The 15,787-nt window shown below is 38.8% G+C and overlaps 1 long non-coding RNA gene across 2 annotated transcripts in view; it reads right to left on the bottom strand.

The window, feature by feature from the left end:
* Positions 1 to 15,787, bottom strand: part of LOC125960902 (uncharacterized) — a 251,240-nt gene that overhangs the window by 102,210 nt on the left and 133,243 nt on the right. For both annotated transcript variants that reach the window (XR_007471053.1, XR_007471054.1), the window contains exon 3: positions 5,710 to 5,794. This is a non-coding gene — a long non-coding RNA (uncharacterized LOC125960902). The remainder of the gene's footprint in view (positions 1 to 5,709; positions 5,795 to 15,787) is intronic.

Below are 15,787 nucleotides of genomic sequence, written 5' to 3'. Positions count from 1 at the left end.
TTGTCTTTTTTCTATTTATGCTGCTCTAAAAAGAGAAATGTGGTGTTCTATAAGATTTATAGTAATGTATTAAACATGTATCTCTCTTCCATGGTTATTAGGGTCAATCTTTAAATATCACATATTTATTGTTTATAAGTTGAGGAGACAGTAAATAGCAAAACATCAGTTCTAACCCACTATTGCACATCCGTTCCAAACTTTAAGAAATATAGTGCTAAAATTATTTGCAAAAACTTTGGCAAATAGGATTAAAGTTAAATAATATGATATGCCCTGTAGCTAAATAGGCCATATCTTTAGATAATGTCGCATTCTCTGCATCCCACTAGTAATAATACATATCACATATTATTGTCCAATTCCAACAGATGAAGGTAGCTAACAATAAACACATTTTTACCCGATATTTACCTCCAGTTTGTAAGTAATATACTTGCTTTGTTTCACTTTCATCAAAATAACTAAAGCATAATATGTTAAACATTGTCTTCTTGTACTAAGCTCCATCCCTATTCCACCCTATACCCTTTACCTGTCCTCAGCTCTGTATTTCAGGGGTTGGAAGACTGGAAACTACATTTGTTGGACTCATTGTCTGATGGATCCTGGGTTTGGGTTCTAGCAACAGAAATAGCAGATAAAGGATGAAAAAAACTGGGCTCCAGTAGTATTTGTGGGTTGGGGTGAGGAATTGATTCCACTTCCTCACTTTTCCTTCTCTAGCCCTGGGAGGAGGGGGGTAGTTGACTCCTCTACTTTCTGATCTCTGGGCAGTACCAACATTCCCTATAGTTCCCTGTAATCCTTTCCAACAATTTTAAACTATGTTTCTGTACTAAATTTTCTTCTGTTTGAAATTCTTAGAGTGGTTTCTATATTTCTGACTGCCTCCAGGCTGATACATGTAATAAATACATGGACTCTATTAATTAAAGGAGGAAATGAACTTGGACCAAGTTGTGAAACTCTCTGTAATGGAGTCTCAATGGTACAGATTAATGCTTTCTCAACAGCATCCACTCAACCTGATCTGCTTCAGGAACAACTTGACCACTTTCTTGTAGATGCCAGTCCTGGAGACCTAGTGGTGGCGGAGGTAGCTCATCTTCATGCTCACTGCCTAACTACACCTCCTCTGACTGAGTTCTGGAGCACATCAGCTCTCCAGGACTGCCTTTTATCACTACCTGGATACTGCTTACTGCTTACAGATGTGGCCTTTATATGGCCCTCATATTATCCAGAAGTTTGAAGGATGTGGACAAAAGCAACGTGCGCTTTGAGGTGGTATCTTTGCTGAAAGCAGGATTGGTTTCAGATGAGATGTCACATTTTTCAAGTGCAGCATTGCCTGCTTAATCCACTTTGTCACATTACTTCTTCTAGTACGTGGCACATTATGTTAGGCCATGCCATAGGAGTTAACAATGAGACGAGCTATTGCCAGAGCAGCTGCGTATAGGCCTCCACAGATTCAAAAAAGCCCTTGGTTTTTACAGTCTTGGCAGGTACATGAGCTGGATTTTATACCATCAAGTCCTATAGTCAACCATGAAAAATATATTTTTTCCAAGGAAAGAAAACAGTCAATTGTCTTGAAGAAGTCATGAGGTAACATTCTGGAGAAAACACCATCATCGGTACTGAGGTCTGAGCTCCAGTACCTTAGCAAAGCAGCGTCCCTTTACATTCAGCTCTTGACTCCTAGCAATGGCAGTCATTTTGGATAAATTGTGTCTTACTGCTACAGCACCACACAAACTCAGAGGAGTTATCTTTACAGATTTCAAAAGAAGCTTACATTTGGAAAGATAGGACAGTCTGGGTCTTGCCTTTTTGATTCATATTTAGAACCAGAACAAATTTCTCTTTCCGTTGCCTATGGAAGACACATTCGCCAAATCTATGTCTGGAATTGCTAAATAAATTTCAAAGAATAGATTTTTTTCCTGACCTCATTTGAATGTCTAGACATTTGTGGATTATTGGATCTAAACCATCTGAAACATCGAACCAATATTCCGCAAACCAAATTTAACCTATAGATTAAGAATGCAATCAAAAATTATAAAAGCAGAGCCTCAATGCCAGGCTTGTTGGGAGAAAACTGAGAAGTGAAAGAAAAGAAATGATCACTTAAAATCCTTCCAACTAGATGGAAGAACGAAGGGGATACAGACAATCAGAGAATAATCACTGACCAATATATTGGTGCTGATATTAGGGCAAGAAAAGCACAGAGAAGAGAGGGGAGAATCAAAGAAATTTAAAGTAATTGGGAAAACTGCTCATTGTACCTATTCTCGGATAATACACATTTACATGGAAACGTGTTTCACATTCACAGGGTTCTTATACATTTTTCTTTATTTGAAATCCAAACTGTTTTAAAACTGTTTTATTCTATTAGCAATTGCTATTAGATGGTATTTTAAAGAAAAAATAATATGATATTATGGCCCATAGTAGGAGTCTGTATCAGCAGAGCCGGAACTAGAGAAAAGGCTTCCTTCCCCACTTTCTCCTTGTTAGGAGCAAATTGCTATAGGGACAAGTCCACTGGGGGTGGACCTCTTAAAGGGGTGAGGGTCCCAGCTTGTTGGAAACCTTCAGGAGTTATTTCCTGTTTTTAACAAGATTTTCCTTTAGTCATGAAGAAAAAAAAAAAAAAAACGTATTTCCCTTCCAGCCCATATTTAATCATCATATTTGTGCATATGATTGCAGCTCTTCTGAAAGGACTTGGAATGAGCTGCCAGGCTGCAAGGGATAGAATCGAAAACCCCTTAACAGTTAAAGTGTCCATTAGCTCCTCTACACTTAGCATCCGTCAGAGAGAAGAAGGGCTGGGAGCCCCGGGCGAATTTCTAACTAGCCTAATGAGGAGACAGATTCTGGGAGCAAAAAAAGTTCATTTGCTGAATTTCCAGCAAGAAGTCACTTCAATATTGCTTCTAGGAAACACTGACAGGCTTTGTTTGTAAGAAATCATTATGCTGAGAAAGAACTGGGATATTGTTATATGAGGTTTTTAAAGAAAATTCATTTTGATAGATGTCTAACTGTGCATTCAATTAAATTTCCTTCTCTTTCTTAAAAAATATATGTCAGGTAATTGTACTCAAGTTCTGTAAGCTGAAAAGTGTTATCCTTTCCTTCCAGTTATTAAAAGTTCTTTATCAATATGTGTCTTTCTTGTCTTTATCCTTTGACTAAGGGGGGCCCTCAATGAAAATATGTGGAGTTCTCCCTTCCTTTCCTGTAGATGTGTGTGCGCCTCCCAGAAGGATTAGTAAGGACTGCTCTTTTTGGCGAAAACTGACTTCCATATTTAAATTACGTAGGCTCTATGCCCCTGAAAATTCCTCTTCTTAAAAATCAATGTGCATGACCACTTGCTAGACACAAAGTCCATTTAGTTATGCAATCACAAATTGTCACTGTTTACTGTGATGCCCCACTAGTTCCTAACTATGTATCGTGCCATTTTGTGATGGTCCTTTTGAAGCTTCTAATAACAATCAACAAACTGCTATTCAAAGCACTTACTCCCTTCAGTCCATCCTCTTACTCCCACCAAATCCATCACTCTAAAATATGGCTTTGCAGGTAATACATTCCTCTTTCTAAAACATCTAGACCTCCAAGTGGCTCTGCATCCATCACCTGGAACAACCAGCTTCTCCTCCTGATTATCTAGTTTCCAGTGTGGCACTCTCATGTTCCTAATCAACCAGACACATATTCTTAGAGTCACATTCACTCACCCTTCCAGTTTCCCTTATATTCATCAGAACCACTCACTGTATTCTAAATCGTGGATGCCAAGTCATGAAAGATTCTACCTTCACGATATGGATCTCATTTACCCACTCTTCTCCCTGCCCATTGCCATCTAATTAATTCAGACTTTTGTTATATTTTGCCCTGACTCATTTAATGGCTCATTAATTGGTTTCTCTAACACTGACTTGCCTTATTCTAGATAATTCACATTTGACAGCCATACTAATTTTGCTAATATAAACTTCAACTGTATTGCTATCTCCAACAAAGCCTCTATGAGTTTCCCACTGTCTACTGGATTTTTTACACATCTTAGCATTTAAAGCTTTACAAAATGTGGTTGACACCTACATTCCAGGATTGACTTCATAATTTTTCATCAATATAGGCTAAGATCTCACAAAATATAACTACACACTGTCCCTATCATGTCTCATGCTGTTTGATTTTCGTGTCTCCACTCAGTCTCTGCAAGTGGAATTTCCTCCCTCAGCTCTCTCCCCCATAAGATTCTTAATCTGTATTTAGATTTCTTTTTGAACTCCAACTACTCTCTGAAGTCTTTCCTGATACACAAACCAAGCACAATTTCTCACTTCTCTGAGAAAGAATACTTAATAGTATTTTGTTGGCATGTCAAGTAGAGCAGTGAGGTTTCCAAACTCTTTCTTTCCAGTTCTCATCCTTCGTGAACAAAAGGTCTTTTGAATAATAAAGGACAGAAAAAGGAACATTTCCTATAGGAATGAGATTTCAAAATGACTTGAGAGGCTTGGAGAGAAAACCAAGTCACTTATCAGATTAAGCTGACTCAGTCCATCTCTTTCCCAATTTTCCATATGGAATCATGTAGAAATACTGGGAAATTTGGACCTTTCATTTAGGAAAGCAATGGTATTAGGTTTAAAATGTTGCATGTGGACTGTTTTCACACTAGAGCTAACTTTAACTCATTTCCAATTCCCCCATAATAAAAATAACAGCCCGACTTCTAACCTATACTTTTATTTTCATTTTTCTATTTGTCCAATCTTTTTTTTTTAAGTTTTTTAAGCAAGCAGAGAACTGGGCTGTGATGGATTTGTCTTGGTGTCCTAAGTGTTCAGAAAGAGACAGGAGAGGTCTTTGATAAATATTCACTGAACTGAAGTCTCCACCATCAGGCCTGCTAACCTTTAGGTAATTTACAGTGCACTACATCTGTAATAAATACTGCAGCATTTCCTTTTTTATTTTTACAGTACACCTCAGCATAACATTAATTCCTCAAGCTCAAGACGCAGGATTTATTCTTATACTGTTATTGTAGCATACACCTCCAAGTACGGTGCAACATGCCTAGCACAAAGCAGAGATAGATTCAAGAAAGCTTAATGTTTGGGGCTTCCCTGGTGGCGCAGTGGTTGAGAGTCCGCCTGCTGATGCAGGGGACACGGGTTCATGCCCCGGTCCGGAAAGATCCCACATGACGCAGAGCGGCTGGGCCCGTGAGCCATGGCCGCTGAGCCTACGCGTCCAGAGCCTGCGCTCCGCAACGGGAGAGGCTACAACAGTGAGAGGCCCGCGTACCGCAAAAAAAAAAAAAAAAAAGAAGAAAGAAAGCTTAATGTTTAAATATAGTGTTAAACTATTATAAATTATATCTATTTTCATATTAAGCTGAACAGAGAAGAGAACAACAATCAAGGAGTTGCCTATACGTTTCTGAGAACTTCCAAATGGCTCCTTCCTGTAGAACAGTCAAGAACATTGAACCCCTCCCACCTCCCACCAGCACATTCAAAGATCAAGGTAAATGTGTTTTGAAGCTCGAAGGGGTCACAGGGACTCTGAAAGCCTTTAACGGTCATTGCACTGCAAGTCTCCATATTCTAACAGATAAGTACGTACCTTATTATCTGAAAAGAAGTACCTTCTTACCTGAAAAAAATGACATTTTTCTTAGGATTCCACTGCAACCACTCACTTCCCTTTCCTTATGGTTCTCCCAGTGTTTTTTTTCAACCTAGAAATAACAGAAACAACCAGAATGATGTCAGTTGCGTCCTCTCTTCTCTATCACTGGTGCTTCTTTCACCCACATTTTCTCTCCTGATCCCATCCATCAATAAGCCCAATGTAAATCACCTGCCATCTTTCCAAAACCTACAGGATGGTTTAATTTCTTGCTATCCCAGATTTTACCTTAAACTAATGGAATAGAGCTGCAGAGAGAACCACTTTCAGAAACACTAGCATCTGGTTATACTGTCTCTGGTTTTCCAAAAGGAAACACACATACAAACCACACACACACCCCAAACTCAAAACTAAAAGGCCATTCACTGGGGTGCAATGAACTCCTTCAATGAGCTTGCAGTAAGATTGGCTGGTCTACTCAAATCCTTTTCAAGACTCACTTTATAAAGTGATCTGTTTAAAACCCAGGAAGATGCAGAGATTTGACTGATAAGTGACCACAAGACTCATCTCTCAAATATTACTCAGTATGTTAAAATTCAAAAACGACTACTGCTTTTCATCTCAGAACTTAGCCCAGGCGTGAGCCATTGCTGGGGCAGAGGAGAAGCTGGTTTGGGATGCATTTTGGGGAAGTCTGTAACCCTTGGGTCTTGTTGAGTCTTTGTTTCTGCCATTTTTCTTCAGCATGGTTCTCTGTTTCTAAAAGTGTTCTATGATGTCAGTGTTTGTAGCCTAGAAAGATCCCAATTATTTGGCTTCGACGCACAGTCAAGAGAGTCCTGCCAACTCTCATTAAATCCTTCCACCTTATCATTCAGTCAATATATTGAGCACCCTCTGGATGCTATTCTTGTTATAGATTTTAATCATCTTGATTAGATTATTGCTTCTGCTCCCAAGTACAATATGGGTTAGTATAATGACACAGTAATAGCAACAGTCTTACAAATCTGTGTAATATTTCATAGGTTTTGAAGTTCTCTATCCATCAGCCATGTATTCAACAAAACAACCACGTGAGATAAATCAGCTACTGCCCTCTTTCAAGTAAGAGGACAAGGGATCAGAAAAATAAAGGGACTTACTCTAGGAGCCATGGATAATAAGTGACGTGTAAATTTTAATGGCAGAGGTTTTGTATGAGACCTTAGTAAATTAAAGTAAAAAAGTTAAAAAAAAATCAGATTTTAAAATAAGAAAGGTTGGCTTAAGAATGACCTCCACCAATGCATCATGAATGAATCTTGAGTAATCAGCAATGCCTAAGCTATTACTTACATAAGGAGGGAAGGAAAAGAAAGAATATGTGTAAAGATGTGAACTTCAGAGATAAATAAAAACACTAAGAAAAGGGGCCTTTAGTTTTTTAGTGCTAAATAAACTCTAGATTTAATAGTGTGTTAATTCATTGAACACTTTACCATTAAATGATATTCTGTATCGCTAAAAAATATGTAGATTTCTTTAGAGTATTTCATTACTAGACATACTGACCAATTTCTTGACATTTTGACTAATTGACAAGAACGTTGTGAAAATGGAGGGTTCCAGGTCACACTGTTAAAATATCAATAGCATTTTGAGCTAGGGAAAATATGTAACATTGAGATCATGAGTTATAAAAAATATTTTTAAAAATCTCAGTATCACAGGAAACTGCTGGCTTCATCGGTCTGTGTCAGGGAATTAATTTTCAGCCATACATCCCTGCTGATACATCTGCAACCTGAGAAAGTCCAATTTCCTTCTTTCATGTGTGTCTAATAGAGTATGAATAGTTCAAGTGTCTGAGCAAAATCAGAGGCCAAGCCGCAGACCCACTTCCTCGGTAACAAGGACAGTGACTTCAACCTGCTGCTGATAGAGAGGCTTGCATCTTCCTCTCCCCAGGAAAGGTTTTCACACCTGGGTGAGGTGAAAATTGCAGTCAGAATAGAAGAGACCGATGGAAATAGGGTGGACTACTGGGCACAGGATGGCTTTCTGTCCATCCTTTCATCCCTGAGCTAATCTCCCTCTCCTTCCACCCTGGCAGAGCCCCAGGGTAGCAAACAGGTCCAAAGGGGGAAACCTTCCATTTAAGAGTTTAAAAGGAAATAGGAGAAAGGGCATGTGCAGTTTGTAGGACACCCCAAATTCCTTTCCTGCTGTCCACCTTTGAAAGGGGGAAGGGGACCTCACTTGAAGAATTTCTAATTTCAGGTAATGCACACATGAGGGTCATCTATGAAGTGGCTCATCCATGAATAAGTCCTAAATGTGTTTTGATGTGTGCCCTGCTCAGGGCTCATGTACTCTACAACAGTGAGCATAAAAACTACTCATGTGCACATCTATGAAAATTACTGAACAATGACATAGTCCATATCATAACAGTGACTGCTTTTTCAGTATATCACCTCATGCTAGAACTCATTCAGATTCCTCCAGCTGGTTGTAGGTATGCAGAAGGAGGGAGCTGGGTATGGTCATTGAAAGAACTACTTTGTCCTTTTTTAAAATATTTTTTTGAAGTATAGTTGATTTACAATGTTATGTTAGTTTCGGGTGTACTGCAAAGTGACTTTGTTATACAAATATATATATATATATATAAATACATGTGTGTATATATTCTTTTTCAGATTCTTTTCTATTATAGGTTATTACAAGATATTACTATACAGTAGGACCTTGTTTATCTATTTTATATATAGTAGTGTGTATCTATTAATCCCAAACTCCTAATGTATCCCTCCCCACCTTCCCCTTTGGTAACCATAAGATTGTTTTCTATGTCTGTGAGTCTGCATCTGTTTTGTAAATACGTTCATTTGTATCATTTTTTTTTTAGATTCCACATTAAGTGATATCATATGATATTTGTCTTTGTCTGGCTTACTTCACTTAGTATGATAATCTCTAAATCCATCCATGTTACTGCTAATGGCATTATTTCATTCTTTTTGAAGGCTGAGTAGTATTCCATTTTATATCTATATACCTATATATAGATATATAGATATAGATATATCTATATATACTTTTGGTTGGCCAAAAAGTTCGTTCTGGTTTTTCTGTAAGATGTTACGGAAAATCCAGAATGAACTTTTTGGCCAACCCAATATATATACCACATCTTCTTTATCCATTCATTTGTCAGTGGACACTTAGGTTGCTTCCGAGTCTTGGCTATTGTAGACAGTGCTGCTTTGAACATTGGGGTGCATGTACCTTCTCTAATTAGAGTTTTTGTCTTTTCCAGATATATGCCCAGGAGTGGGATTACTGGATCATATGGCATCTCTATTTTTAGCTTTTTAAGGAACCTCCATACTGTTCTCCCTAGTGGCTAAATCAATTTACATTTTCACCAGCAGAGTAGGAGGGTTCCTTTTTCTCCACACCCTCTCTAGAATTTATTATTTGTGGACTTTTTGATGATGGCCATTCTGACCAGTGTGAGGTGGTACCTCACTGTAGTTTTGATTTGAAAGATCTGTGCTTTGGAGTGCAAAAAACTTTACTCTGATTCCCATTTGAGCAGAGCCAAGGCACATTGTTCTACTCACTTCCTGAAATCAGCAGTGCACGTGGATGTCTAGAGGCAGTGATGATGATGGATGCAAAATTCTGACCTACCTGGGTGTCACCCAGCATGGCCAGGAGTCCCTGGGCTACCTGGGATCATCAGGTGTCAGCACCATGTCAATAACCATTGTAATTCTTCCAATTTAGGCAACTCTTTTTGTGGAGCCCCAGCTACCAGTAATAATGGAAAACCTTTGTCTCCTTTTGCCTGGGTAGTGAAAGGTTTCTCTTATATCAAGGTCTATTTGTAGTGTGTTTTCATCATCAACTTAGGAGTATGTTCTGGAAGATGTGAGAGTGAAAAATATATATATATATATACACTACCAAATGTAAAATAGCTCGTGGGAAGCAGCTGCATAGCACAGGGAGATCAGCTCGGTGCTTTATGACCCCCTAGAGGGGTGGGATAGGGAGGGTGGGAGGGAGACGCAAGAGTGAGGAGATATGGGGATGTATGTATATCTAATTCACTTTGTTTTAAAGCAGAAACTAACACACCATTGTAAAGCAATTATACTCCAATAAAAATGCTAAAAAAAATAAAAAGATAACTGAGCAGAGGTACTGCCCTTCCCCACTACCTTGGGGGCACCCTCAGGACAGGGGGCTTAAGTGAGAGCCGTGAATAACAAGGAGAGGGCACACCTTCGCTTCGGAGAATTTATGAGTCTTAACTCTGCGTTTCCTGTACTAAAGCAGGCAGAGCACTGGGAACAGTGAGTATCAAATACAAACGATGATGGGTCTATTTCTGTTTTCTCCACTAGAGCCTGTGACTATCATGTTACCCAAGGAAGCAGCTATTTCAACACAGGTTGGCACAAGGCCCCCAGTGATCTGAAACACAGAAAAGAATAACAGTATCTACCTTGTAGGAGGACATGTTCTATCTTAAACCACGTATTTGTTAATTTCTCACAACTCTTGAAGGTAATATATTAACTATTATGATCTTTATCTTATGGCTCACAGATGTCAAGATTGGCCCATCAGTTTCTTGTGTGTAAGTGGCAGAACTAAGACTTGAACTCCAACCTGCCTCATCCCAGAGCTCCTTCTCCTTCTAGTCAGTAGGTCTCACTGGTCCTTAAATATCCATGGAAAGTACCCAAGGGAGTGGATAGGAAAGGACTGAGTTAACCTTATGACCTCCCTCAATGCTCCCTCATGGACCAGCTACCAATCACTCCCTCTTCTGCATACACTCTTTTCTCTCTCTCACTTTTGTTTATGTACTTGGTTTGCAGCATAAGATTTTATCAGAAGAAAGAGGCGCGTAGGTAAAAAATAAATAATATATTAAAAACAGAACAGAAAAGTCATTTGAAAGCCTCTGCAGTGCCTTAACAATGGAAGAAACATCTCTGTGCACACTTCCAACTTCAACTTATAGTTTGCTAAATACATAATTATGCTTAAGTTAGAAAACTACATAGCGATATTTCTATAAACGGGGTTTAGCCATTGTTGCTTAATCTTTATTGCCTTTATATACAGTTCTAAGCACCATTTCAGGGATTGCTAAATATAAGTTTTAGGGCAAGGAGGATACAACCTGCAATTATCGTTGAATTCTGGTGCCCCGACTGGTAAGGAGAAGTAATATACCCCCAAAGTAGCACTGCCTCACTCACACATGTATACTTCCCACCAGGTACTGCCTTAACAAGCCTTAATCTACCCTGCATGCGTGAGCCACGACAATAAGGAATTTCAAGTTATATAAAACACCAAGGACTGGTAGAGCCTCACAGCCGGTGGGACAGCAGGGCAGAAACACATGCACAACTAAGAAATGAAATGGTGAACTGTACTGTGCAGATGACCTGCATTAGGGATCAGTGTAGCCTGGAGTGGGCAGGAAAGTTTCAGGGAGAAGATGGGTTCATTGTTCCCCATTAAGTGAATGGCTCTGGAGAAGAGACTTACTGAAGAGGAATTAAGAAAATGACCGTCAAGCTCCTGGTCTCCAAGGATTCAGGAGTGTCTCTGTCTCCATTCTTCTAATGGTACAGTAGGTCTCCAACAAACTCCATATTGGGGTCCCAGTGAATAATGTCAGCAGCCTGACTTAGATATGTCGGATGCTACACAGTTGTCAGGGAGTGTTTGAAGACCTTAGCATATGCTTACTCATTTAATCTTCACAACAGTCCCCTAAGATTGCTACCTCATTGGCCCCATTTTACAGATCAGTCAACTGAGCTGCAGAGAGGTTTTGTAAACTGCCCAAGATCACTGTGCTGGCTTCACTGCCGTGGTCAGCAGAGATGGTTTATTTTAAGGTCTCTGAACAGTTGGATTCATGAATCCGAACAAACTCGGGGTTCTATTCCTTGAATTCTTCACTGCGTGGGCTCTGCCAAAAACTTTACATGAAGATGAGAAAGAGTTTTGTGAGGAGGCAGGAGGAGAGTGCCATGCCCCGATCTCCTATGTTCTCAACACAATACCCGTGACAAGGAAAACCAAGAATAGGCACCAGATCGTGCTCTTTCAGCACAATCCAGGAAGAGTTCCACAAAAGACCTGGGGGTGCATTTTCTGATTCCCAGTGAGCTTCACTTTATAAAAGAGCAAATCATGGGGGGATTTGCTAGGTGGTCAGTTACTGCTGTGAATTTCAACTTACTGTAAAACACGGTACCTTCCAGAAGCCTGATACCACTGCTGCTTTGTGCTTTCTGGCCTAGTTCCTGGGAAGGGTTTTCTCACCCTCAGTCACACATACTCACACTCACACTTACACATACATACACACAAATGTGATGGAAGAAGGATTTCAGTTGACTCATAAAGAACTCAACATGAAGTGCTTGGAAATGATAATGCAGGACTTACCTTACTAAACACTGAAACGTGACCAGTTTCAGAAAAAAAGCACTTTGATTTGTGATGTTTGCAATTCTACTCTAATTGCATTTACAGCCCCACCTTTCCAAAATAGGGGCCTCTTTTCCCAACCCCAATAAAGGAGCAAGACAGATACGCAAATATAGCAGGAAAGTAAACAAAGTCCACTTCATTTCTTGCAATTATTTCATGCCTATTGCTGTTCTTGGCTTTTTATTTTTTTATTCATTTATTTTTTTAACATATTCATTGGGGTATAATTGCTTTACAATGGTGTGTTAGTTCCTGCTGTATAACAAAGTGAATCAGCCATACATGTACATATATCCCCATATCTCCTCCCTCTTGCATCTCCCTCCCTCCCACCCTCCCTATCCCACCCCTCTAGGTGGTCACAAAGCACCGCGCTGATCTCCCTGTGCTAGGCTTTAATATATAACATAGAGTGTTGATCCTTTCAATCATTCATTCAATACATGACTATATTTTACTTCTGTAGAGCTCTCAGTTTATTTGAAAATGAAGTATTTGAAGATATAAAATATTCAGAGTATTATTAAATTGCTGAATTGACTTCTTCCCTTGCCAAACACCTTGTTCCTTTTGAACAAGCTGAACAATTTCTAAGAGAACAGCTGCCTCCTGACCTCTGTGTGTTATTCCCACTGAGGTACCAGTCACACGATGAGAAGAAAAACATGGATATAAATCTGTTGATCCCACCATACAGGTTGGCTATATGAGGCACTAACTAGCTTGCAGAACTACAACAAAGAAAATCAGAAGAGAAATTTCTAGAGAATATCCTTTTTTGATAAATGTCTGACAATATGATTTTCTTTGTAGGACTTGCTGGGAATGGAGACACAAGAGGAAATAAAAACGTAGATCTTGTAGTCAAAGAGCTTACAAATTCAACAAGGTGTGTAACAATCCTAAATTTCAGGTAACAACAAGTCTATTGTGAGTTTATTTAAAACTCTCTTCATTCTATCTTGTTTCTATTTTTCCTTCTAGCTTAAACCTATATCTGTTTTCTCCAAAAATGTACCTTGAGAACAGTGCTTAATACTACATATTTTTGCATCCTCAATGACTTGATCATAGTAGGTCCTCAAAAATAAATGTTTAGTAAAATGAAGCAAAATCGTTCTCATAAGTATGCTTTTCTATAGGAGAGCCTTATAGGGCTATCTGCTATTACTATGTATTCTGAACAAAATCAGGAACTGGAAATATATAATACATCATTTCTACTTAAACATACTGTAAGCAGGTGTGCTTTTATATTTGCAGAGAAAAACTAAAAAAAGAAAGAAGGAAAAAACAAAGAAAGAAAACTTGCTGGCTTGTCCTTAAATTGATTTGTCATTCAAATACCAATCAGTCAACTTGTCTTTTTTTGTGAACCTATTTATAAAGACATTGTAAAAAGACACTATCCCAGGCTCAGATACTGGTCATACACAGATGAATTAGACATAGTTTCCTGTCTTGCCTCATTCCACTAGAAAAGACAAGCCTGAACCATGTCAACAGATAATTAGCTATAAAGACAGTGGGAGATCAGTGTGAAAATAGCAGCCGGAAATGTCAGAGCTGCTGGGAAGACAGGGTTCCGGGGACTTGAGGTACCCCAGTTACAGTCCCTGATCTCAGAAGCTGGAGCCAAAAGTCAGGGAAAAGGAAATATGAGGCATCATTTTGGTCCAAGAAAACCTGAGGGACATACACATGGCTATTTGAAAACTCCTTTTCGTTTTCTTAGTTAAAAAAAAATACTAATGACGGTTGTGGAAAATAAAATGCTCTGTGTTAGTTTTTCACTGATAACATTTGCTAATTAGAGCAATTAGTTTTACAGTGCTAATGTATGCCACAATAATTCTTACTAAAGAATAAATTCAATTGAAGCTATTTTCCAAATTTCAGCAACACGCAGGTTCTATTTTTGTAGGTAAATGATTAAAGAAGCTATAAAACACCTGTATGCCGTGATACCAGCCATGATACTAAAAAGATACCCTCGTTCACTCTTCCTGAATATGAATTATCTCTTCCAGTTCATATAATTTAGTCACTGATAGTGACCAAATGTATCACTATGTGGGTTGATTGTTACATCTTGGTATAATCATCTATTACTGGGGGCTACCAATTTAAGCCTAGTTTATAAGACCTAAGGGAATATTGTACTAACAGGATGAGCAAACCATAACCAGGGCTACTCTGGTTCAAATTAAAATGCTGTTTTGTTGTTGTTCATCATTATGTGTGTTGAATATTGTGTCTTTACCTAAGGGATTACGTGAGGTTTGTAATATTTATAAAGAGAACAGCTACTCATCTCAGGGCCATTTCAAGAGTATGTATTATTTATTTCCTGATCTACCCCCTCCAATGTTCAATATCTTTTAAGAACTGTGATTAATAAAACATTCCAATTTGAACAGTGTGGTTTCTATTCACAAAACATGGTTATTCAGCCCATTTCTATGCAGACATCACTAGGGAGAGCACTTATCACCCAAAACGCATAGTCAACATCAGATATTTTGAATTAATGATTTTAGGAAGGCTGTTCATTAAACTCTTTGCTTCATCCCTAAGTGGGACTTCTCAATTAAGTCTGAAGAGATTGGGAAATAGAAGGGACTTGCACATTAAAAATGGTGTGTCAAGCTCAGTTAACGCTGTGCTAAAGCCTTTCATTCAAGATCTGTCAAGAAATCATTATCATCTTTTCTTTCTCTTTTTTCTCTGTTTTTTATAACTGAGGTTTAATGTATTATTAATAGAAGAAAAGGGATAAGGAAAGCTAGACAGTTATTGTGTAGTGCAGCAGCAATTTTAGGTTTGGGTGGAAGCACTCAGAGTTATTTCTTCCATCTATAATAAATGTAGGTGCCTGAGAATGGGGTCTGTGCTAATGTGAGCACACAAAGGCAGGTCAGAGCCACTGCCCTGCGTGGGCCTGTGTCCTGAGAGCAATTTACTTGGCCCTCATTTCACAAGATGCATGGTACCACATCCATAAAAATATTTAATGTTGCCATTTCAGGCATCAAATGGCATTTTGCCTTCTATTTAGAGATGGAACTGAAATGAAGCAAACAAATCAATCAACAGGCTGTTATCAAACATCTACCTTGTGCCCTCTACTGTTCTATCTGCTTCAGGAGAGATGAAACGACCCCTGCCCATAAGACCACTGCCATCCAGTTGGAATGCAATGGCGATGCAAAAGTTGTCAGTTTTGTAACATTTCCATCAGAGATTAAAAGTCAAGCTTAAAAAATTTAGAAACCTTGAATTCCCTCTTTGCTGACCTCGAAGCTCTTAATCTACATGCTGAGGCTGGGCTGAGTCCCACCCCCATCCTCAAGTCCTAGCGAACCTTAGAATCTTAGAATAATTTGAATTCCGTTTATCCAATCACCCAAAAAATGCTTAAATGATTATTTTCCCTAGTCCGTCAACATTAAATCCCTTCAACTCGCCTCTGTTTACACATTAGTCTGTTCTGAATATTCAACAAAGGATGCCCGCTGCTATTTTGTAGCCTAACGTTTTATCTAAAAATGCTACTGTCATAATAGTTTTTTTTTTA

The sequence above is a fragment of the Orcinus orca genome, chromosome 13 (genome assembly GCF_937001465.1).
Source record: "Orcinus orca chromosome 13, mOrcOrc1.1, whole genome shotgun sequence".
Classification (NCBI taxonomy): Eukaryota; Metazoa; Chordata; class Mammalia; order Artiodactyla; family Delphinidae; genus Orcinus; species Orcinus orca.
The sequence above is the reverse complement of the archived record's forward strand: the minus strand, read 5'-3'. Positions and strand labels throughout refer to the sequence as shown.